The 26,724-nt window shown below is 40.3% G+C and overlaps 1 protein-coding gene across 7 annotated transcripts in view; it reads left to right on the plus strand.

Annotated features, from left to right (window-relative positions):
• Positions 1–26,724, plus strand: part of LOC149314617 (CD82 antigen-like) — a 114,976-nt gene that overhangs the window by 39,187 nt on the left and 49,065 nt on the right. For 4 of the 7 annotated variants that reach the window (XM_089521489.1, XM_089521485.1, XM_089521486.1 and 1 more), the window contains exon 2: positions 6,968–7,092. The exons of 1 other annotated variant lie outside the window; for it this stretch is intronic. The gene's annotated coding sequence lies outside the window, so the exon portion shown is untranslated. Of the gene's footprint in view, positions 1–5,664; positions 5,683–6,967; positions 7,093–19,265; positions 19,282–26,724 lie in introns of those variants that run through there. 2 more of the 7 variants (XM_089521490.1, XM_089521492.1) reach the window with 2 other exon arrangements.

A 26,724-nucleotide genomic window follows, 5' to 3' on the forward strand; every position in this document is an offset into this window, starting at 1 on the left:
ATACTGACTTTGGAACCTGTATAAAAATACAGTCATCTAGAGCGTCTGTCATTTCTGCCTATCTGAGGCACATGTTTACTTTGAAGTTCAGCATTATACATGTTGAGTCTCCTTTATCTGGAATTCTGAATTGTTTGGAAATCCAAAATTGTCTGTGTGGGTGGCTGAGATAGTGACATTTCTGCTTTCTGATGGTTTTGTATACGCAAACTTTTGTTTCATGCACAAAATTATTAAAAATATTGTGTATAACATTACCTTCAGGTTATGTGTAGAAGGTTTATATGAAACATAAATGAATTTCATGTTTACACATGGGTCCTGTCTTCAAGATAGCTTGTTGTTATTGTTATTGTTGTTGTTGTTGCTATTGTCATGTGCCTTCAAGTGATTTTTGATTTACAGCAACTCTAAGGCATACATAGGTTTTCTTGGCAAGTTTCTTCAGAAGGGGGTTGCCATTGCCATCTTTTGAGGCTGAGAGAGTATGACTTGATCAAGCTCACCCAGGGTTTTTTTATGCTCAAGTGAGGAATCAAACCCTGGTCTCCAGAGGCACAGTGCAATACCCAAACCACCACACCACGCTGGCTGTCAAGAGATCTCATTATGTGTATGCAAATATTCCAAAGTAAAATCCAAAGCACTTCTAATCCCAAGCATTTTGGATAAGGAAGACTCAACCTGTAGCAAGTTCGGTTATTAAAATTTGTTATAAGGAATAAGAAAGATCACAAGGGGCACTTTGTTCCAGAGCATGCTTTGGAGGATGTAGAGATGAGGAATGAAGTCTATGCTATTCCAGATTGCAACATTGTCCAAAACTGCCACTAGTTTGGGTTGTCAGAAAAATCAGTGTTAAAATGCTTTTGAAGAATGCTTTTAATAATCAGAGCATGCAGGAAGAGCATATGGCAATAATTAAAAGATGCATGTGTGAAAGATAGTTGGCTGTGCAAAACTTGACTCTTTCCATGCATGGGAACAGTATGCAAACATTTTTATTCTCTGCTAATGATTTAATAACTCCCAGATCTTTGGCTAGCTTGTAAATATTTTCCAAATGAATTTTGAGGAGGCAGCAGTGAGTAACTATAGCAATTGCTAAGAATGGTTTGACGTGGAGCGTCTGAGTTGGGCAGCATTGCAACGGAACAACACAAATGCTTGAAGGGTTGCCAGTATATTAAATCCACATTTTACATGCCCTCCTCATGTCCCAAGAAGGCAGCGGATGCAGGAGATAGTTTGGGTTGTTTGGCCGCTAAGCCACTAGTATGCCAGTGAGAAATAGCTGGATGAGAAGGAGTGGAGAGTGACCAACTCAGCAAAGAGATACAGACAGCCTTACGTATGCACAGATTCTTTATCCATTAATCCAAGCACCCATGGTGCATTCAATATTTTATTTATATAAATAAAATATAAATTTATATATAAAAATTCTAAAAAGCAAACCTTGATTTTACCATTTTATGTAAGGGTCACCATTTTACTATCCATTGTGTTTAATGGGACTTGAACATCCATGGATTTTGGTATCCATGGAGGGTCTTGAAACCAAACTTCAGCTGTATGTAGTTCAGCTGTTGTTCTATGCCTTCAAGTTGTTTCTGACTTATGGTGACTCTATCACAGTTTTCTTGGCAAGATTTGTTGAGTTGGGGTTTGCCCTTGCCTTCCTCTGAGGCTGTGACTTGACCAAGGACACCAAATGAGGGTTTCAAGGCAAAGAGGAGATTTGAACCCTGGCCTCCAGAATCATAATCCAAGGCTTAAACCACTACACCAAGCTGGCTCCATATGTAGGTCAGTACCAGAACTTGTTAAGTCTAGAGTGGAGAAGAAACTTTTCTGTATGTCTTATCTTCTTTCTTTCTTTTCATTCTCAGTTCCCCCTTCAATACATGTAAGTCCAGAAAGTTTAAGGGATATAGGTGCACTCTGAGTTGTGTCATTGTCAGCAGCCATTTAAAATATGTGTTCTCTCTCTCTCACACACACAGAGCAGTTGTTTTGCACCCCACAAAGCTTACTTTTACTTAAACACATGAAGAAAAAATTGGTATACAGCTTCTTTTATTGGTATTTTGTAGCAATTGGTATTTTATGGTAATACATCTATTTCATAGTACTCTTAGGGCCCATTCCCCTTTACAAAATAATCCAGTTCGAAACTGGATTATTTTGAAAGCAAATTCTCTCCAGGGTCGTTTGCTCCCCTTTTACTTTCCTTGTCGTTCACATTAAGAGGAGAAAAAAAGGAAAAAACGGCCATGGAGAGAATGGATAGAGGAGGAGGAAAGAAAAGGGGAAAAAACCTTCCCTCTTTCCCTCATTCTTCCATCCTTCCTTCTTTCCTTTCTTCCTTCCTTTCCTCCTCCATCCTCCCCCCTTTCCCCCCTCCCTCTCTTCCTCCTTCCCTCTGCCGGCCAGCCTGTCTACTTGAGTGCTGCTGCTGGATAGGTCCCGATCCTGGTAGCGGTGGCAGAGGCAGCTCTCAGGGCTTGGGGCTGGCCCTCTCCTCCGTTCCTCCTACTCCTCCAGGCTGGACCTTTCTCACTGCCCAGCCTCCTTCTCCAGGAGTTCTCTGGGGCCACTGCCACCCTTGGATTGCCATCCTTGGATTGGGTGGCAGTGGGGAGGGAGATTGAGGAAGGAGGAGGGAGGAAGGGAAGCCGGTGATAGGGAGATGGCAGGGGCCATTGCAGCTGGCCCTGTCATCTCCCTGTCTCTGACGGTGGCTTCGATTCCACCCTTCATTTCCATTGGGCTGAATCGATTGTGATCGATTCAGCCCAAAAAGGAGCAGCAAAACTCAACGTCTTTTTAACACGGATTTAATGGGGGAAAACTCTAACCCCCCTTGGTGAATCGATTCCAAATTGATTCGCCAATGGGAACTAAAGTGGTTTAAATCGGATCACAATTCCATATGATCCGATTTAAACCTCAGTGGGAATAGGGCCTTATACTTACAAGAGAGACAAGCTTGCTCAAATCACATGTTTTTATCTGGGTTTTCCCTTCTGAATCACAGAATATGTTAATTTTCAAAACCTTAAACCCAGGATAGCAGGCCAAAATTAAATCATGACTGAGGTCTGTACACAGGATAGATAGGATGACACACGATAGCACATGTTTTTGTGTGTGTGCATGTGTGCACATGTATATGCTAATACGTGTATACCACGTATTTTAATATGTGTACATTTCCCAGTCACATCAGCAGTGTCCTTGGATGTTATCAATGGTTTCCAACACCTACTCAAAACATATAAAACCTCACCTGTCTGTTCATGTGCTTTTAGTTCTCTGTAAATGTTATTAAAGTTCTTTTGATCAGAAATTTCTTTAGACTTTTGCCTTAACTACATAGGTGTAGGCTTGATGGAATGCACAAGCAAGAGGTGAGAGGATTTCTGGTCTCATTCCCACTATGGTTTAAGACGGATTGTGATTCGATACGATTCAGTTTAAATGGGCATGGTTCCCACTTCATTTGAATCGATGAAGCGATTCAGATAGGGGTGGCATGCTTCTAGCCCATTTAGCCTGCATCAAAAAGACGCTGATTTTTACAGGTTCTTTTGGGCTGAATCTGATACGCCAACTGCGTCCCTACCCGAACCGAAAGGACCTTGAAACAGTGGTACATGCACTGGTAATCTCTTATCTTGATTCCTGTAATGCACTTTACATGGGGCTACCTTTGTACCAAGTTCGGAAGCGTCAGTTAGTTCAAAATGCAGCAGTCAGACTGGTCGCTGGAACATCTAGGTCAGACCACATAACACCGGTTCTAATGTCCCTTCATTGGTTGCCAATTAGCTTCCAGGCACAATACAAAGTGTTGGTTATTACCTTTAGAGCCCTACATGGTTTGGGCCCGAGTTACTTGAGGGAACACCTCTTCCTACACAATCTGCCCCGCACTCTCAGAACATCTGGGAAGAATTTATTAGAATACTCAGACCAGATTAACAACAACTTCCCACAGGGCATATACAGCCATAGATCCGTCTTATTACCACCTTAGATGCCTTTAAGAAGGCACTAAAGATGGATCTAATGGCGGGCCCACCCACCCGATCTTCTATGAAGAACCTAAGGAAAATCCTACTTTTGGCTGTAGTACTGCATGTTAGATGATGTTTTTATCGTCCTGAATTGTATTTTTAAGTGATATTTTATTGTAATCTAGATATTATTGTGATTTTATGCTTGTAATCCCGCTTCAATCCATTGGGAGAGGCGGGAAATAGAAATAAAAGTTATTATTATTATTTTTTATTCTGAAATAAATTGATTCAGCCCAAGTGGGAACCATGGTGGATTCGCCCCGGCCTCTCCACCCCTGGTCCAGCCTATGCTCCCAGTGACAGCTGCTCCCAAGGTGACCAGGTGCAAAGGGAGCAGCAACCTAGATCAGTTGTTTTGAATCTGCAGTAGGACAGTAGATCTAATATCAAGAAATAGGTTTTGGGAGGCACTAGGATTGTTGCCCAAAAGGAAAGGAGCCAGTAGCCTGAAAAAGTTTGGGAACCATTCGTCTAGACTAGAACTTAGAGAATCTAAGTTATTTGTGGAAATATAGATATTATGATAAAGGATCCCTGCCCTCCAAATGGAATATATTTTCTAGACTTCCTCATTTATTTCAGCATCAGTGTGCACAAACTGTTGAACTTAAAAAAAAATCTACTTCTCTATGTGTTTCAGCATGTGACCCCTTCAACAGTTAATTACAGCTAAATCTGGTATGCAACTTTCTGGGTGTGATTGAAATGATGAACCCAGCCCTTGAACTTGTATTGTATTTGGGCACTGAATATCATCTTCAGATCTTGTTGATGAAGCCTCTACTCTGCCCTTTAGGCAGTACATTTCGCCTCTGTTGACCTACTTAGCTGGATCTAACATTTGCTACAGGTGTCTGTCTACTTTGATTGGGATGGGAGATGTGAGTGTCGATTCATAGCTGGTGAGCTATTACGCTTGCTAGTGACTTGGTAGTTCCATCTCAAGCACATGGGAATCACTACTTTTTTAGATGTTACACTGGGCCAGAACCATGTTTTTGGTTGGTTTTGAACATAAATGGTTTGTCATAAAAAGTTCTGCTTGCTGAATTGTAATTAGGTTTTGAGCATAGGTGACAGATCATATGTTGGAAGACATAACTCAGACTGCAAGAGGGGTACTGATATAGCACATGTATTATTAAAAAACTATTTAAAGAAGCTATTTCCTATACAGAAAACACTGTAGTTCAGGGCTTGTTTTGTACAAACTTCACACATGGTTTTTAAAACAGAAAATAGCATTTTCAGCCTAGGAACAAGGTCTTTTTTTAACTGCACGGAACATACAGAAAGTGCTACTTGTAAAAATACTGCCCAGAAAAAAACCCTCAAACTGTGAAGATTCTCATCTGCCCAGATTTCTCTTTGTCGGGGTTTTTCAGTGCTTAAAAAATAAAGTTTCTGGCCACTTTATTCTTTCCATCCCTTTTTGTCAGTGCAAAGTGTGCCAGTTTTGCTGTGCAATCAGATTACTTTGAAAATGTTACTGAACAACATCACCATGGAGGCATTTGTACTTTTTCAAAGGAAAAGGAAGAGGAAACCCTAATTTTCTCAGCATTGATGTAACGGACAAGGATTCCTCACCTTTCTGGTATACAATACTTCCATTAAAAAAAACATTGCTGTGGGATTAAAAGTGTACTTTGGCTGTAGAGGACACCCATCTTCGTAGGGTTTGGGAATACAAAAAGCCTGAAATGCAGCTTTACATCCCGGCTGACCTTCATGTACTGTAGGTTTAAAAGCCTAATTAAAATGCATTTAAAACAGCCATTTTGTCACTGCTACAAATGCACAACAGTAGTGGGAGAGAGGCTCCAAAGCAGTTTAAAGTGGTGCATGTGAAATCCGGCTTGATGCTGTTGAGATGGGAATGTCCTTTGTAAATAATTTGCTGGCTGCTCTTTTCACTTTGGCTAAATCAGATTGCTGGGGTGGGGGTGGAGTCAGATTCTGTTTCCATTTGCACAGAGATATAGAGGCACAGTGGTGGAAATGAAATGAATAAAGAGGCTTTTACTGTATGTCTTAATCCTTGTAAGTATCTCCTCTTCCCTTTCAGACAGCTTTCATTAAGTTGGGGAAGGAATTATATTTGTCTGTACTAAAACCTACAGCTAGAGCCTATTACTGCAGTCCCCAAGAGCCCCTGCCACCCTAGCCAATGATGAGGAATGTTGGGAATTAGAATCTAAGAACATCTGTAGGTTCACACAATTTCCACCCTCACTTTTGGCATTTGTATTACATGTTCAGTATCCCTTATCCAGAATTCTGAAATCCAAAACACTCCAAAATCATCCACATGGGTTGCTGGTTGTTCACCACAAACTTTATTTCATGCACAAAAGTATTAAAATATTGTGTATAAAATTGCCTTCAAGCTATGTGTGCATGAAACAAAAATAAATTTAATGTTTCGACTTGGGTCCCATTTCTATGATAGTGCATTATGTATATGCAAATATTCCAAAATCCAAAAGAATCTGAAATCCAAAATACTTTTGGTCCCAAACATTTTAAATAAGGCTCATCCTTTACTTCCTGTTCTTCTCTAGTGTCTTTGATCAACTTTTCCCTATTTGGGATCTTTTGATCTTTTGATCAAAGACACTACAACTTCAGTCCTCCCTTGCCAACATGGACTGGGGAAGGAGGTTCCAGATTAACATGGGAGGATGGAGTTTGTGACTTTGCAAAGGATTATGCCCCGCTTCTAAGAATTCCCTTCTGCTAATGGTATTTTACAGAATGGTTCCTGAAATACACCATTGCCTTGACTCATTCCCAGAGTTTTATGAGGGCTTCATATGACATTGCCCTTCACTCACTCCTATTTTCCATTGTTTCTTTCTCCTTTTTCTTTACTTCTGCAGAGACCTTCTTTTGCAAGGGTTTCTACTAAATAAAGTGGAGCTTGAAAGACTTCCATTGTTCAGACTATAGTGCCTAGAATTCTTCAGGATTCTGTGAGCTGCAGCCTCCCCACTCCCCACATCAGGTGAGGTTCTCCCTAGTTCTCAAATAAATGTGTGGCACTAGATGAGTAAACTTTGTGATTGAAGCAATGTTGGGTTTGGCCAGTGTCTTGTTACTGCTGTTATTTGCTGCCAAATTGGCTTTGATATAATAATAATAATAATAATAATAATAATATAGATTTATTTGTATCCCGCCCAATCACGGGGAATCCGGGTGGCTAACAGCAATAAGACAAATACAATAGAAAGAAAATACAGTAAAATACAAAAGACAAAATAATCCCTTCCCGATCACATAACCAATACTTAAACAAACATAATAAGCAATATAAATACAATAAGCAAGTAAAAGAATTCTGCACAAGTTAAACAAGTATAAAATTAAATACAAAACATACTCCAATAATAAATAAACAATTTAAGTATAAAAAATAAAGCAAACGTAATCCAAGGTACAGACATAATGCAAAAAACAAAATCTGAGATACATAACTTAATGATATTTGGTACATAACATAGTAATCTACTAACAAGATTCGACCCTCCCCGGCAGTAAAAAGTTACAGTGTAATATAAATACAAGACAGCAAAATACAAAAGCAAGGGAGATGTTCCAGAGGACGGAGGATGGCTTTTTGAATATGTCGCCTCCCCCTCAGTCCCTGCCTTCTGGTGCCTCACCTCAGGCAGCTTCTCGGTCCCAGGTGGATACAGGGGAATGAAGGAACCTCCAGGCTTGGCGTTCCTCTGGCTGGAGATGGTGGCCCTGTGCAGATGAGTCCCAACCCAGATTGGTTCCTAGGCTGGTGTGGGGACTGGCGGGTGTTTACATGCCTGCCTGTCCTCTTGCCATGGACCCACTACCGTTGTGCGCCCCTTACCTTATTCCACCATTGGCACTAGTGAGAAGACCCCCATCGCTGTGTCTGACATGGAAATGGGGCACTTGGCTATAGCCACATGGCCAGGTGTCCCATTTCCACATCAAATGTGGTGACAGAGGTCTTACTAGTGGCAGCAGCAGAGTGAGATAAGGACACATGGGGCCAACTGATTTGCCAGGACTTGCTATGGAGTTTCCATGAAAGTTCATGACAAATGGTGGGTCATTTTGAGTTAAGGCCCCTTTCATCTGAATTGGACTGGATCTACCAGATCCATGTTTGGTGTGCCAGATTCTGGCCAGATTCCAGCCTGGAGCTAATGGCCTGTGTAATCCAAAGAGGACAGCATGAGGCCAGTGGGAACACCTGTCTTTGGGCCTGTGCAGACAGTCCCAGTGTCTCTTAGAATGAGAGATCTCCAAGAGCCTCAGTCATCAGCTGCCCTGCTCAGGTCCCAGACTCATGGACCTGTAGTGCACTCTTCACTGTTCTTACTGCTTTTCACTCTGTCATATATTATTAGCTTTTCGAATGAGTCATATTGTCTCACAATGCATCCAAAATACAACAGACTTAGTTTTACATCTAGTGAGAGTTCAGGCTTGATGTGCTGTCCGACCCATTCCATGTCCTAGGACTGCATTTTTGTATTTGTCACGTCTATTGTAGTTCCTAGGATCACTGCTTGATGGCCCATTACAAAAGAACTCTTCGCTTAATATGCAGATTGTGAGGTGTTCTATGGCTCCTGCTTTTCCTTCTTGGTTCTGCTGTGTTCACTGAGACCCTGAGAGTATGTCTTGAACTTTGTTATTCTCACGAAGTGGATAAGAACATAAAAATAACATCAAGGAAATGTTGAGGGGCAGATACAGCTTTCTGACAGCAAGTATCTGTGGTTCTTCCTCCGTAATAAGAGTGCTGTGACACAGCATGCAGCCTGGAGGTGTAGTGACTGTGCACTCATGCACAAAGCAGAAAAAATAAAATGGTCCAAGCAATTCACTCACTACAAAACAGAGATTCCTCTGGGGTAAACTACTGTATATTGAAAACTAAAGTGAAGGTGGAATGAGAGAGATTTCTATAGATGGAACTTAAAAAAAATAATTAAATCTAAACAGTTTTTCTTTAAAAAGTTATTAAAATGTTAATCTCTGACCCTTTATTCTGGAATTTCTGGGCAGCGTGCAGGTAAAACAATTAAAAATAATGGCAGTTTAAAAGTTTAAACAAGATTTTGAAAATGTTAAACATGGCAAGTTAGAACAGCTTAAAAGGCTACAGCAATGTAAAACTATATACAGTCGGCCCTTCTTATCCATGGATTTTTTTATCCATAGATTCAAGCATCCACGGCTTGAAAATATTCAGAAAAAGTGTAAATTCCAAATAGCAAACTTTGATTTTATTATTTTACATAAAGGATACAATTTTACTGTGTCCTTGTATTTTAATAGGACTTGAGCATCCATGGATTTTGGTATCCATGTGGGGTCTTGGAACCAAACCCCAGTGGATAACAAGGGCCCACTGTATATGTACATTTAAAGAAATTAAACCCCATAGGTTTTAATAAAAAGCTATGTCTTGCTTGACTTGACACTGGATAGGAGTAAGTATTGGCACTGATAGATCTCCAAGAGGAAGGCATTTACACAATAAGGACATCACAACTGAGAAGGCCTTCGCTCATGTCTTTTCATACTATAGTGTTCTTACTTGTGAGACACTTCCGCAGGAAGAAGATCTTTCCTGCAGACCTCAGTCCTTGGGCCTTTTCTAACAGGCTCTCATGGGAAAACTGGGAAGATAGAAAAGAACAGGCTTTGTCCCATGGCTGATATTAGTTATCCAGTGTTAACTGCCAGTTGTTTACATGTTCCAATAACTGAACATAAACTGTCATTCATAATGACATTGGGCTTCTCTGTACACAAAATGCTCAGTGATACAGATGTAATCTGTTCTATGTTAGAAGGCTCATTTACCACCTCTACAGTTATATTCTACCTTCTGTGTTCTGTATGTTTAGCGTGTTCTGTATATTTAGAGTGTTTTTCTTTTTCTTAGTGTACAGGCCAGAAACCAAACATTTAAAAATAAAACCTAAACAGTGATGAGTCTTTCAACTTCTCTGCAGTTCTGATCTGTGTGTTTGCTGTCTTCTAACTGACAGATTAACTGGCCCTTTAATATTTGTGTTTAGTGTTTTTCAAGAAAGCAGTCCCCTTATGGTGAATTAAATGCCAAGCAGGAGCTATGCTCTGAGTAGACCATTGAGGTTTGTGTCCTGGAGCAAATATTGGCAGGGGCTGAATACACTACAGAGACATTAAATCTGACCAGCCATCCTTCAAGCTCTGTGGAACAACAGCTCAGTTTCTGTCTACTCCAGTGGCAGTGGGAGCTGTATTTTTAGCCCTGGGTGAAATCCCAAAGGATATCAAGGCATCACATACATCAAACATGGTGTTACAGAGTCTGGCTTTGGCTTAAATTCTGTTTGTGGGTTTCTTGTCTCCAATAAAAATTGAATCACTTCCTATACTGATAGAAAAAGCTTCCTGGGTACTGTGCATCTAGATAGCCTAAGGTATGATCCAGTCTAGATCAGAGATATGAATTGTGTGGGCTTCCAGGTATTGCTGGACAGTTCTTAGTAGTCCTAGGCAGCATAACTAGTGGTGAGAAATGTTGAGAGTTGCAGTCCAAAACATCTGGAGGGCCATAATGTTCCCACTCCTGATGTTGGCTAGCACTGTTCTCAATATTGCTTAAGAAAATGCTTAAGCTCCATACCCTTTCACCATCAGATATTCTCACCACAGTATAGACTGAGAATCCTTCCATGTTCTTGCTCCTTTCTCTCTTCTAGAGTTCAGAAAAGTTGCTTTTGAGCTGCCAAAATCCTCCAGGCAGCCTAGTCAGTGATCATACTAGCTAGGACAGTGATGATGAACCTTTTAGAGGCTGAGTGCTCAAACTGCAACCCCCAAACCACTTATTTATTGCAAAGTGCCATGTCCCACTGGCTTTGTAGTAACAAACTCTGGCAAACTCTGTGCTAAGGTGATGGTGTATGTGCCCACAGAGAGGGCTCAGAGTGCTACCTCTGGCACGTGTGCCATAGGTTCGCCATCACTGAGCTAGGAGATTCATGCAAAAGTGTAAACGTTTTCAAGCTGTTTTCTTCCTCCTCTTCTAAAGCTTGGAGGAGAAGTTCAGAAGCATTTGTTTGCAGTTAATGTGCTTTGCTGTTTCTGTCAAACTGGGAAGTATGGTTTAGCGTTAATATGGTTTAGTGTAGAACAAGCTGGCTTGCTTAAAGTAACCATGGTTAATGTTAACCATTGTTCCCAATTATTTGGAATCAAAAGTTAATTAGCTATAAGTAAAGGCTTCTGAACTCAGATGTGGTCATGAAGAGTGAGATGGGACCATGGTTTATAGGGCATGTAACAGCCATTATCCCTAAATTTCTCTAATTACCATCTAAATCAGTGTTGCCAGATCTTGTGGCAACATATTCCATGCTAATGATTTAATTTTCTCTTGTCTGTCTTGAGCCTAGTTCCAGTCTATATAATTCTAGTTTTGCAGTCATTTTAGACTTATGAGGAGAAAAATTGCAAAGAGATTATTTTTCTGCTTCATACCTACAGACAATTATAATTTTAATGTCTCTACTGTATTTCTGCCTTGTTTCTGTTCTCCACCTCAAACAAACAAACAAACAAACAAACAAACATAAAAGCTGCAGATACTTCAAACACTGGCATCATCATATTGGTCCATGTAGAAAGCTTTCTCTGACTTTATAATATTATTCTTGAATTGGTGATACATTACATAATAATCCAGAATAGGAGACCATTTCCTCAGAAATTTAAATCTAGGACATGTTATGTTTAAGACTATAGATGCAATTTAATTGAGATCTTTTGGGGGTGGGGGGGGGGTGGGGAGGTTTTTTTTTTTTTAGATGCATAGAATAATGCTAAAGCAGCTGGATTGTATTGCACTGAAAGATCAAACTGCAGGAACATCCAAACCTTCCATTCTGCCCTTTACTAGTTATTGGACAACTGTTTTCCTTCTCCTTCTACCCAATTGACTTAGAAGGCTCAAGGGGTCTTCCTACAACTCCTTAATTTGTATAAAATTGGGAACATTTCCAAAGTATCTATCAATGCTGTGCTGGTAACTGTGGGGTCTTTTGAGAGGCCACTGTTGAAAAGGCTGTTTTGGGGGGATACCCACAGACAGTCAAAAAAACTAACAACAACAACAGGGTGTAAAAGTAACTAGAAGTGATGTGAGGTCACTTCAATTTGATCTAAAATGTGGGTGCAGTACTGTGGTGCGGGTTTCCAGAGACAAAACAAATGGGGCAGAACAATTCTCCAGACTCAAGTGTGCCCATTGATCTGTAAAGGACAGAAGGTATGTTAATTCTCAGAGAAGTTCTGACATTTTACTATGTGTTCCAATTTCCTTATTCTAAGGGCGACAACAAAAGGGAGTGAGATTTATAGATCCTCATATTGCTTTGTTTTTGCCTTACTGATTTAGATGAGGTGCTCCTTCAGAGTAACAGTTGTAGCCATGGTGTTTTGACATAGCAGCCTTTGGATAATAGCTAGCTTCTCACATGTTTCAGAGGCCAGCTGAATCTAGAGGGTGTCCATTGAACCTTTTTATTCTGGCTTTGAGACTACTGTAGTCTCCATCATGTGAACTTGGAACATAAGACAACTCAGCACCTAGGAGAGGCCACCCAGTCTGCCTTTGTTTTCTAGCTAATCCATCTCCAGACTATCAGCTGCTGAAACGGAATACCACATATGTAAGTCTGGAGACTTTGGGATCCCTTCCCCCTCTTTGCAAGACACATATCCTGAAACAAATCCAGTTCTCCCTGCTTGCTTCTTCAGCTGCCAAATTCCTGTGGAAGTTATCCCATATGTATGTTCTCTTCCAGTTTAGCTTATAGTAGCCTTGCCAGAACTCCTTTTGCACGGACTCTTCTGGGCAGTGTGATGAATTGGCTTTCTTATGGTTGTCTGATCACAATACAGAGAAAGGAAGGGCAGACTGGAATGATGCAAACCGAAAGTGGCAGGGCTTGGTGTGGGGCTTGACAGGTCTGGAAAAGAGTAATGTTCTCATGTTGCTCTAGTTCAGGGGTAGGCAATCTTTTTGAGCCAGGGGCCGGGTTGCTGTCCCTCAGACAACTGGGGGGCCGAACCCAAAAAATAAATAATTAAATAATTTTTAAAAAATTTAAATATATAAATAAACCAGGACAAATGTAGGACAAAATTTTCAAATGGAAGACACTTTTTTTAAAAAAATGGAGGACAGGTGAAAAAATTTGCTGATTTTTTAAAAAATGTTAATATAAATGCATGTTTCTGAGGCTTCTATAGACAATTGCCCCCCAAAGGCCCCGGCGGCAATCGGTGGCAGGACTGGGCTGGGGCCGGTCCCAAGGCCTCGCCGGGCCGCATCCGGCCCGCGGGCCGCAGGTTGCCTACCCCTGCTCTAGTTAATTCCATTAGGATCAACCACCTACCTATTAACATGCACATCTCTACCTCTAATCCCCAGATGCAGGGAACCTATAAAGTATTTCTCTTGAAAGTGATGACTAAGAAGACATTCCTAACCACCTTAATTTGTATTACATTCTTTCTGCAGCTTTTTATAGATCCAAATTTGGTCATGAATTACACCATGATAACTCTCTGAGATGTGAACAGCTGTGTTAGATGTAGAGATCGGTAAAAACCCAAGAACCTATGTTAGGAGATGGATTTTGTGAGAAAATGGGGAAGTGTCAGTGGGGACTAGCACTGAGAGTTGGTTAGAAATAAGAAGAAATGTGGAAGAATGGTTAATCTATTTTCATCCTTGGTCACAGAAAGTTTTATGTGATATATATGTTTCTTTAGGAGATGCTTTATTCCAAGAAATCCCAGGGGTCCTGGAATTATTTTTAAGGAGAGGGGACTCAGCATTGGCAGGCAGGTTGTTATTCATTTTGAGAACTAAATGAGAACTAAAAATGTTAAATACTGTAAATAAAAACTGAAGTCTTGTATTTGATTATGTGTCCCTGTATGTGGTGTGCCATCATAGGTAGCCTTCTGTGGTTCTGTCTGCATTGGACCTGAGCCTGTGTCTCTGGCAGAAATGCTCCTAGATGTTTGGCCTGAATGCTGTAGCTCAGCTATTTCAGTGGTACCAAAATGCACGTAAATACTTAACCACATTAAGCAACTCACAGGGCTGGCATTTTCTGGGCAGCTCTAAACTTTACAATGGGATTTGTATCACATTGAGACACTTTGGGTCCTTGAGAACGTAGACTTGGTAGCCAGAGCACATTGTGCATAGTTTAGGATGCCAGATGTTCCTTTTAGTTGTAAAGCAAGGGTGACTGGGGAAGCAGGAACCTCTCTGATAAAGGTGTATATGTATACAGAAGTTAATAAAATCTCCCATTTAATAAGTGGGTATGCTGAGCTCTGAATGTCCATGTAAAGAGGAAACAATGCCATTTTTTAATTCTATTCTTGGTTTGTATGACTACCTCTAGAGTAAGAGTGAATACCCAGAAGCTGATTCTGGAGCCCTTAATCCTTCCAGACTCTTTTATTTTGTGGCCATTGACCCCTCTACACTACTTTTTTTAATGACCAAACAAGGATGAAATGTATCTCCTGGAAATGCCCAAGATCAGAAGTTCACATTTTCAGTAGTCTTTTGTCTCCTCTCCACTGCCCAATCATGGTTTATTTTTTTTAAAAAATCATCTGTTTTTCAAAACTAGATGTAGAGTTTGCAACTTACTGTTTTGTGGTAGGCTTTCATAGTTTTGGCAGTCTGAGTGACCCTTGTGTGACTCAGGGCAGAAAATCAGAGCTATTTTGTATCCAAATTCATAGAGAATCCCACTCCTGTATACACACATTGACTGGAGTAATAGGTATTTGAGCATTTCGTTTAAAGGTTGTATTTTTATTTTGACCTTGGATGACCACTGCATTCTTGGGTTCCCCATATGCACATATGCATGCACACATACAAAAGGGCAATTTGTTCTCTCTATTTCTCATGTCCTTGACAAGTCTGATCTTTCCCTAGCACAACCCTTTTAGATGGTCCACCTTCACATAAATAGAGCTGGAACACCTCAGTCGTAAGTATTATGAGTATGGTGTGCATATACTCAAATAGTACAGAGTTGTTCCACTGGTGTGGGTGAGTTACAAGAAATGATTGTGCTTTATGAAAGATCTCTTTGAATTAGTGTTGTCTTTCGCTCTTTCTACAATCAGCTTGAAGAAGCAATACAATGATGTACATACAAAGCACCCATTGAGAGCTTCCTCCTTCTTGTTTAGGTGAAATAGAACAACATCTCTTAAATGACTAGTGTGTTGTAGCAGCTAAAAAAACCATTGGGATTCTAGGCTGCATCAACAGAAGTGTAATGTCTAGATCAAGGGATGTAATAGTACCACTCAATTCTGCTTTGGTCAAGCCTCACCAGGAATACGACATCTAGTTCTGGGCTCCACACTTCAAAAAGGATGAAAGTGTTGACAAGCTCGATCATGTTCAGAAGAGTGTGACCAAAATGGTGAAATGTCTGGATAGTGACGTAGCCAAGGGGGGGGGGGTCCGTGGGGTCGTCCCCTTCCGTTAAATACAATGAATGGGGCACACCACCATACCCAAGCCCCTTTATAATGATGGCATTTAGTCTGGACAGCCCCCTTCCCAAAGTCCTGACTACGTCCCTGGTCTGGAAGCTATGCTCTATAAGGAGCAGCTTAGGGAGCTGGGTATGTTTAGCCTAGAGAAGAGAAGGTTAAGAGGTGATATGATAGCCCTGTTTAAATATTTGAAGGGATGTCATGTTGAGGAGGGAGCAAGCTTGTTTTCTGCTGCTCCAGGGAACAGGACCCGGAACAATGGATGCAAACTACAGGAAAAGAGATTCCACCTCAACATCAGGAGGAACCTCGTGACAGTAAGGGCTGTTCGACAGTGGAACACATTTCCTTGGAGTGTAGTAGAGTCTCCTTCCTTGGAGGTCTTTAAACAGAGGCTGGATGGCCATCTGTCAGGAATGATTTGATTGAGAGTTCCTGAATGGCAAGGGGTTGGACTGGATGGCCCTTGTGTTCTCTTCCAACTCTGATTCTATGATCCCACTGTATAATAAAATGTAATAAGGACACCAGGCCTCACATAAAAGTTGTCGCAGGATCAATACTGATTGGCTATTCCTGTTTGGTGGGAGAAAGATGGGATGTGTATGTTTAGGTTAAATGGTTTCAGCGTGTTTTCTTTTTTTAAAAAAATGATCTACACATATGGTAACTAGAGGAGTTGCTAGCCTATTTTTTGAGGATGGGCTATTTTTCCTGAGTGTGTGTGTGGATTATAGTTCTGGCCAGGAACACAATATCTCAACCTGTTATTTCTCATGCACAACCTCTTGCTGATGCCAGTCCTGCCTGCATGAAAAAGAAGGCACTTGTATGTCCATGACTTTCCTCACCTCAGTGGGAATTCACTTTGGATATTTGGATATGTAAATTCATGCTCACTAGTCGTGCTCAAAATGGAGGATGTTTTGAAATTCCTCCTGGACATTCTAGGAGATGTCCTAGAAAAGGAGGACATCTGGTTACCCTACAAAATGTGTGATGGGAAAATAACCCTTGCTCCATTTCTTATGCTCATTCTGGAAGCCAGTAGTCTCATACAAGCTGCGGGTTTCTTCACAGGGTATTTTAAGACAACTTCTGTGGAGAACAAGAAATTTTGTAATCATTCCTTACACTCCTGCAGCACACTAAATCAGTAACTGCATTTTCCTATGTAGCTGCCAACATATTTTTTTTTCTAGGCAGGGATGGATGTTGAGTGTAACTGTTTTATCATTTCCACATCTTTTTCTTTTCTTTTTTTCTGCAGTTGTGAATCAGTTGTATTACTGCTTTAACTCAAATCTGAGCTCACTAGTATACATTAATATTTTATTTGTGATGTAGTGGTTTGAGTGTTGGACTCTATTGACCAAGGTTTGATTCTCAGCTTGGCCATCAAACCCATTGGGTGACCTTGGCCAAGACATGCTGACAGCCTCAGGGGAAGGCAATGGCAAACCTCCTCTGAACAAATCTTGCCAAGAAAGCCCCATGATAAGTTCACCTTAAGGTCATAATAAGTTGGAAATGGTTTGAACACAAAACAACAACATATTAGTATATTAAGTGTTCAGGTTGAGGGGAGTAGCCATTGTAAAGGTTAGTTTTAAAAGTTTTACAGTGAGTTTTACTAGGTAGTGAAACCGGTTTGAGAGACTGAGAGCGAGAGAGAAGCATTTCTGTGTGTTCATTTTATTTCTAGTTGTTAAGGCTAGAAGCACCAATGTTTGTGTCACCAAGTGACACCACCCACCCAAAGCAATGAAGTATTACCTTGCTTGGAAGAACCCCACAGTTTGCAGAAGTATAAAAACATCTTCGGAAAATCCCTATGAGAGCAGGGCTCTGTTGAAAACAGAGCATGCTAAGTAACCAGTGACATCTCGAGTACTGATTAATTACTGGAGGTTGATGGTAGAAAAGGCTGAGTAGGAGAAGGGACTACTGCAGTGGTTCCCAATCTTTGGTCCTCCATTTGTTTTGGAGTTCAGCCCCCAGAAGCCCCAACCAACAGGGCCAACAGTAAGGAATTACAGGAGCTAAAGTCCAAATTATCTAGAGGACCAAAAGTCGGAAACCACTGGAATAGAGCATCTGAAACAGATGTATCTTGAATATTTCAATGTAACTTCACTTTTGTCTGCCATTTTGGCATATTTTCCATGGATTTTTTTTCCTTTGGGATTTTTTGGAGGAGGTTTGGCCTGAGTTGGTACTTAGATGAAGGACCACCAGGTAATACTAAGGACCTCCGGATAGGAAAGAATCCTACCTGAAACTCTGAGCAGACATTCTGATTAAGAGCTGACAGTATGGGGCTAGAGATGGACAAAAAGATCTGAGTACCTCCTATGTGGGGTAGTTTCTGGTGAAACTGTTCTGGTGAATGCCCATGTGTTGGAATTCTCCATGCATGCAGGTGTGTATGTATGCAAACTCATTATCAGGAACATATGTTGAACATTCCTCAGGGCAGGCTGAATGCAGTTCCAGAATTGGGTGGTGCTATGTCACAAAACCTTGAAAACCATGCTACACATTTGTGTGGAAGGTTCCTGCTTATGGCTGTCTAATGGCCAATTTGCACATCAGCTCAAATTTATGCACTCTCAGGACTGCTTGAATATATATAAAAGAGAAGAAGTACAGAGGACTGCCCTGCCAGAGCAGGAGCAAAACTCTCTCACAGGTGGTCTTGTTGATAACAGTTATCTGGATGAATCATCCCTAACAGGGGACTTGAACTATGAAATAAAATATTATAATATTATAAATTATTATTACCCAGCTCTCCCCATGGATTGAGGTGGGAAACAACAACAAAACAACAATGAACAACATAATCAAAACATGCAACAGTTTAAAAGGACAAATAAGACATACACATTTTAAAACAATCCACATTTAAAATTCATCATCTAAATTCACAATTTAAAAATCATCTGGATAAGCCTGCCGAAAGAGACTGGTCTTTAATGCTGTTTTAAATTTGGACAGCGTATTCAGCTGTCGAATCTCTTCTGGCAAGTTATTCCACCGTCTGGGGATGGCTTAAGGAAAAATCATCTTGCTGATTGTTGATGCATCAGCAACATTAGTCTGAAACAAGTGCTGAGGTCTCGATATTTTCTGCTAAGTGTCATGGTGGTGATGGACAAATTCTTTATTAAGAAACTAAACACTTGTATTTCCCTCCAGATAAGTAAAAACTGATCAGTTATCTTAGAAAACATGGTAACTAGAAGACTGTCCACTTTGATAATTCCTCAGATACTGTCTCATTATTATTTGGAGTGCTGTGTTTTTGCAGAAGACTTCAAAGCTTATATTTGGTATGCCCTGTGTTAGTAATGGTAGATGATGACATAGCTCTGGCAGTGTATCCTTTTAATTATAAAATGGTGATGGGGTGGAGCTGTGTATAATTAATTGGATAATTAATGTTGACGGTACACACTCAGTTGGTTATAGATGACAAACTTAACCTGATTGGTAATTGGAGTCTTCATAGGTGACCTCCTTTAGGGAATGTGCTGACTACTGTTAGGAAACAAAAGGGTCATTAATTCCGCCACAGCTTATTAGCTCACACCAGGTAATATGAAGGTATAACTTGCTTGTACAACAGAGCAGCATACCTGCTTCTTTGGTGTTTTTCCCATAGCTGTTTAATACTCCCCTGTCATAGTCGATTAAGGTAAAATAGCTGTGCCAAGGAATAGCTCCTTCCTTGGAGGTCTTTAAACAGAGGCTTTGACTGAGAGTTCCTGCATGGCAGGGGGGTTGGACTGTATGGCCTTTGTGGTTTCTTCCGACTCTACGATTCTATGATTCTAAGATCCTAAAGGGAAAAGATATACAGTTGGCCCTTGTTATCTGCTGGGGTTTGGTTCCAGGACCCCAATAGATACCAAACCAAAATTATTTTATCTGAAGCACTTACAAAAATGTCCATGAAAAGAAAAATGTCCTTCTGGGACAATAGTTCACCTACACAGGAAATGTGCTGATGATACAAGGGGGGGGGGGGGGAATATGTTATCCAAACACTACTGCTTACTGTAATATGTATACCAGCTACTATAATGATTCCAAGTAGCTGGGCATGCCATCTGTGGTCTGTCATTCAGTTGCAAACAAACACCTTTTATAGCATGGTGTCTCCCCTCCCCCCCCAAGATAAAACACAAAACCAAATGTTTTTGGATAACATACTTAGGAAACACACAGTGATGGGCATTATAGGATCCTCAAGCATATCATATCAGCACCTCAAACATATCCATATCCTCAACTATCCATTGGCAAAGGATGGAAGATATAATGGATTATGGAGAAAGTTCAGGCATTATCTAGAGCAACAGAATTACTGACAGCAGCTAGAAATAGTAGAGTAGGTGACCCTACTAGACTAAAGAAAGCTAAAGCCCTGCATATACTCTTAATTGGGGGAACCGCAAATATTAAAGTACTAATAGAATAAAAGAGAATCTTCTCCACTCTTATTCTGCAAGATAAACATCCAGATCTTACCAACATTTGTATTGCAATGACATAGGCATTGTTTGCATTCAAAATGTGAAAAGCAAGCAATAAATCTTGAAGGAGAAGCAGCAGACTTTATTCACCAGTTCAACTAGCCAGTACTGTAAGGGAAAAGTGGTCAAGTACGAAGCTATGGTGCAAAGATGGTAGCTCACAGGCCAAACCCTCTAGCTCAAACAAGATGCAAGCCCATGGTTCTAATACTGTCACTTTTCTCCTGTATGGTTTTTGAACATCTTTGCCCAGTGAATCAGCAATTGAACTTTGAAAGCTAGCTTAATGTATCTTGTGCCTTCTAGATAGCCTAATAAAGGAAACACTATAATATGTATTTTGGATTTTGTGGGAAAAGTGTAGGAAAAGATCAATCCACCAGTGTGTAATAATAATGTTACTGATGTGATGTGTTTTTGTTTATCTTTTGAATATGAAATTGCTTTTGGTTATGGAAATATTACTTCTTATATACATATACAAAATGATGCTTGATGAAGAAAATACTTATGGCAGGGATTAATACAGTCTTCTCATAGTTCTTCTACTGCTTGTAAAAGGGTGTGTGTTTGAACCAAAAAACAAAAAACAGAATCTGATGGGGTGTATCTGTGGGTTGAGTATTAACACTAGAAGCAGAAGGTGAAAATATTAATAGAATGTGTATTCAGGCTTCTAGTGGCATTGTTTAATAGGGGCCCTCTGAGGTTTCTGAGAAAGGGTTTGGTGGAAAAAAAATCATTTTTTCCAATGGAAAGAGAAGATGCAAACTCACATCCGTCTCTCTCTTTCCCACAGTATCTTTTTACAGTTCTTTGCTAAACCGTTTGGAAACAAGTGAAGAGATAGGGTGGTGAAACATGGTGTGTTGGCCCTATTCAGGTATCTTCCTGCTAAATGAAAGCTCATTGGGTTCACATTACGGGATTGAACTGAATGTCACAAATCTACCTTTTCCAGCCATTAACAAGGAGGCCTCTGTTCTGAGACACAGAGAGAAAGGAAAAGAACGGGACCTGGTTGATTGTGTGAATTTCCAAGGGCTGGGTTCACTGCACTTAATCACCCTTGTAGTTGGTAAAGTTCTAGGCATTGTAAGCTGTTGCCTTCTGTCTCCACATTACACACACCTGCATTTTTGGAGAACATTCTGGAATTTAGGGTTTACATAGTAGAGTTTTAAACACTGCCTCTCTTCCTTCTCCATTTCCCCCACATTTTTCAGTCTATAAAGTAGAATGAAAATTTACTTTTTCTATAATTTTTTTACTTATTCTATAAGTATTCTTATTCTATCAATCTTTATTTATTCTATAGGTAGCTCAGTAAAACTGAGCTACACACACATATATATAGGTAAAATAGGGTTTATTTTAAATTACTTTTTATTCATCAGTCTAATATTTTTTTGTAAAACTCTTTTATAATAACATTTGAAACATGTTATATAGTCTTCATTTCCACAATCTTCATTTAAAACAATCCATCTCTTATTTGCCTTCCCTGAGTGTCTCAGTGTGTAATAATCTGAGTGTCAGGAGGTTGGACTGGATGACCCTTGTAGTCTCTTCCAACTCAATGATTCTAGGAGTTATGAATTCCCACTCATCTTTTATCTTTACTCGGCTTTATATTGTTTATATTGTTTATTCATCTTTCTCTTTATTTTTATTTTAAATATCTACATAGGAAATACAGCCTATTTATATCTTTATACATTATGTCTTTGTATTACATTGTATTACTTTAATATTTTTTCTTTGATTATAACCTGTGAAGTTATTTTAGTAATTTGATTTTTCTCCCTAATAGATCATTATATGTATTTCAACTCACTATGTTTATACCAAATTCATGGTTGCCTTTATTTTATTGTTGTTGTTGTTGTTGTTACACTTTATTTATATAGCTCTGTATATTTATTTCTCCATTTTCCCTTAAAATATTGTGTCAGGTCACACACCATTGATCATCAGATTTCCTCAGTGAACTTTTTTTATATATATGGTTAGTTTATCCATTTGGATCGTATCATACAGTTTTATCAGCCAATCCTCGCTTGTTGGTATGCATTTCATCTTTCAGGTCTTTGCATATATTATTCTGGCAGTAGTTATTATGTATAATTTATTTTATACATACTTTTTTTATATTATGTATAAATAATAATAATAATAATAATAATAATAATAATAATAATTATTATTATTATTATTTCCCCCCTGTGTTTCTCTTTGATTTTTACACCTAGTATATTTATTTAGTTAGTCAGGGGCTGTGCAGACCACCCCCTAAGGGGCGGCCTAAAGCTGCCTTCAGGTGAGTTGGATTGGGGCTGTGGCTACCGCATGCCACAATCCCGATCTAGCCTTTCCAGGGCATGATAGCTGTGGTGCCATGGCTTGAAAGCACTCCTTTGGCGCTGCATTGTGCAGGTGCAGTGCCAGAGGAGCGCCATGCCACCACAGACTGTGTGGCACGGTACACAGCATCATGGCACCCTGGGGGCAGAGCCAGGGCGTGCACCATGTAGACTCTATGCCCCGACTCTGCCCCCAGGCTGGCCTTAATGGCCGGTCTGCACAGGGCCTTAGTTAAAGAAAAGCTTACAAAAAGGGAGAGTTTCCCAAGCTATGTTTTTCTTCCCAACTTTGTGTACTGATATTTATTTTGGATGGGGAAAAGGTAGCTTTGTGAACCATTGGCGTTAGAAAATAGCTTTTATAGTATTGCAGGCTGACTACATAATCCAAAATGTTACGTGCACTCACCAGTTCTTACAACTGGTCTGTGAGCAAACTCTTGTTTGTCTGTGATTAATTCAAATGAATTAATTTTCATTGCTCTTTAAACATTCAACATGACAAAGTCAAGTACGCTGTAAAGGTATGATGACTTCCTCTCTCTGCCATGTTTGATGGGGAGGAGCTCAGATGAATTCTCCTCCCAGTTAGAAGAATTCTCCTCAGGTAAAACATGTTGGACATTTCTTCTAGCATTACAGATTTTGGACAGATTAAGGCAGTAATGTCATTGAAATCAAGTGAGCATACCCTTTCATTGGGACCATCTTACCAAAATGTCTCCAATATTATAATTTATACATGTGGAAAAATGCCTGGAATGGTCTTTTATCGAACAATGCAGCGTATCTTTGGCTAATTAAGGCCTGTTACAAACGGGCGTAACGTACATCCTCAGGACGTACTAGGGTTAGGAAAGGGCGTGCTTTATGCACACCCCTAACCCTAGTATGTCCTGAGGACGTAAAAAATGGCGGCGCCCGTTGTACACAGGGGTTGCCATCTTGACGTTGCGGACGCTTAGTGTCCGCACGTCACACGGCGGAAGTGACGCCGCGAGTGCATGAGGTGCCCGGTGGTGGCGGCAGACCACTGTTTTCAGGTGGTCTGTACCGCGCCTATGTTACATATTAAATCATTAGCACAAAAAAGTGAATTTCCAAACTTTATAAAAATTCCCTTACCATTATTTAACTTATATTAGACATGATAGAGGAACTGCTATAGAATTATTTGGCCTTGGGTGTAGGCACATGATTTTTCTTAAGATATGAACATTTTATTTTAGGACTTATCTGAGCTTAAAGCTTGCCTTTCCTTAACTTCAAAAAATCAACTGGAAGACTGCTTTGGAAAAAAAAATTGCTTCAGGAACTGATCTCTCTACTTCTTCCCTTTAGTTTAGCTGTATAGATTTAATGTGGTGGCTATATCCCCTCCAAGTCCCCATAATTTATATCTTTATACACTTGTCCCTCCATATTGGCTAGGGTTAGGGTCACAAGATGCCTGTGAATATGGAAAAACCGCAAATAACAAAAATACCATGTTTTTACCTGTGAGGACACCTCTCTAGGAATCTCTAGGTCCTCCATTGCAACTCTGTGGTCAACGTCCAACAGACACTGACCACAGCACTGCACTGGAGGAGCTATAAATGCTTAGTAGAATATTTTGTCTAGGAATCTCTAGGTCTCTCAGTGCAACTTTTAGTTAAAGTTGACCACAGAGTTGCACTGGAGGACCTAGAGATTCCTAGAGAGAATATATTAATCAAATCCGTGGATAATCAAATCCACAAATATCAAAGCCGCAAATATGGAAGGATGAGTGTACTAACTAAATAGTGATATAATTCATGTTTTGGAGAGATGTAGGAAAGCCTGCTTCCCTTTAGAAAAGGAAGAGCACAAGGTGCGATGAACTCCATGGACCTATCTTCACAAAGTACAGTGCGCCTGCGCCATACGCGGGCGTGCCATACGCGGCCTTGAGCATATGTGCTTAAGCCGCGGCGCGCGCGGGACGGAAGGGGTGGCATGTCCCATTCAATTGAATGGGCACGCGCGCCCGTTGCGCCCTGCGCGCCGCTGCACCGCCGCACACGAGCCCCATTGTTTCCAGTGGGGCTCGAGCATAGGCGGAATTCGCCTTACGTGGAGGGATCCGGAACGGATCCCCCGCGTAAGGCGAGGACGGACTGTATATTAAATATTAGGTGTTGCCACTGAGTTTTCTGAGATCTTGATTACAGAGATCTAACTTCCAAGCCTGGTTTTTTAAAAACATTTCTGACTTGAGATCTGATTAACCAGTCTAGGCTTAAAATGGATGCTGAGTTACCGAAGTCTTATGTCTTCCCCATTCTGGCGATTTCTAGGCAAAACGTGCTTTGTAAACATTCAGAGTTTTCTACAGTGAAATCTAATTTTGTATTGTCTGCATTTCTTTTAACACATTAGTACTCCCAAGGCCATATAGGTAACAAATTTGTGCAGGTGAATAATATACATAAAAACTAGAGACAGAATATTTTTGAGTAAAAAATAGTTTGGAGGTACTTTCAGTTTCATGACGAAGAATTTAAATTGATTCAGCATAGGGATATGTGAAATTATCTTATGGCCTGTACTCATTCAGTAAGCTATACATCCTGCCTTCCTTCCCTATCCAGTTGATACACGTGTTGAATACCTGTGTTCATGTAGGGACAAGGTATTTGTGTATGAAAAAGCTTTCCCCTAATATTTACAATAAAGCATGCAAGCAAATACAGTTCAGTATTTTAAGCAGCCACAAGCTTCAGTTCCTGTGTCCTGAAGTGGAGGACCCCTTAAGTCTACTTCAAACAGAGAATCTCCTGCAAAAGCAGAGCCAAGATCAACTAGTTGGCAATTTGCTTTCAAGAGGGAACAATCGTAGCTCAGTGGCTGTATACTTCCTTTGGTTTCAGTAAATTCCAGGTTCCTGGCATCTTTAGTTTAACAGTAAAGGTGAGTGATGGGGAGACTCCTTGAGTAGACAGTACTGAGCTATATAGACATACAGTCCAGCTTGCTTTAAAGTGTGTCTATAATCTCAGAGTGTTGCTTTCACAACAGTCATTCTTAGTAAATGGACAGATTTGTGAAACCGTGTTGCTTCCTCATGAGGGATATATTTCGGTGGAAGTGTGGAGATGTGTCTCGCTGTTTCAACGAAATATTAATTTATTTCCTTTCTTTGGAAAATCTGAAGTAGCCTCTCTTTCATGTCCCTCACCCCACCAACAAAGCTGATATATTTTTGAAAACGCCTGCTGGCTGGTAAGAGAATGATCCAATTAGAATGATGCTCCAATTCCATCCTGATCTCAATACTGACCTAAATATCCTAATAGGATTAGAAGTGGGCTTTAGACTGGGACAGAATGACTTGCTTTGTTCCCTTGCCCTTTGCTAAATGCAGTTTAGAGCAAGGAAGCTCTGAGGAGGTCTGCCCTAGGTTAAAGCATTGGCTGCTCTTATTCTGTGTCATGTTTTATTTCCTGTTGCATTGTCATACAGGACCATTAAGGATGTTCTTAATTGCTAGTCACTCAGCATTGTTAATAGGAATTGCCACCTTACTTCCTGTGCTAGCTGAAGGAAGTGGAAGAAACTTATTGAAGAAAGTAAAAGTTTTTGACCATAGAGGGAATATTGTTGGTACTCTTTGCTCTTTGCTGCCTTTAAGTTGTCTCCGACTTATCATAAGGTTATCCTGGCAAAGTTTACGCACAGGAGGTTTGCCATTGTCTTCTTCTTAGGATGAGAGAGTGTGACTTGCTCAAAGTTTCCAACTCTGGGTTTCCATGGTTGAGTGGGGATTCCTTTCTGGTCTCCCAGAGCCCAAATACAACACACAAACCACTAAAGTGACTACACCATGCTGGCTTTTATTGATGCATTATGTCAGTAAAACACTACAGGCATAGGCAATGGTGACAGGAGGGAAAAGACTACAGGTGGAGCCGCTGTGAAGGAGGGAAGGGAGACTGTCTTGCAAAGTGACAAAAAAAAAAAACAACAAAAACCTCACAGAGGTTTGCAGTTTTTTCAGTGAGGTGACTTGACTTGTTGAGAGAACCATACTTGTGGAGGATGACATAATTTTCAAGTGTGGATTACATCCCTTCTGTAACGTTGGACTATCTATCAGTATAAATACCCTGGTAT

The sequence above is a fragment of the Sceloporus occidentalis genome, unplaced genomic scaffold (genome assembly GCF_023333645.1).
Source record: "Sceloporus occidentalis isolate IW3139 unplaced genomic scaffold, rSceOcc1.0.p SCAF_4, whole genome shotgun sequence".
NCBI classification, from domain to species: domain Eukaryota; kingdom Metazoa; phylum Chordata; class Lepidosauria; order Squamata; family Phrynosomatidae; genus Sceloporus; species Sceloporus occidentalis.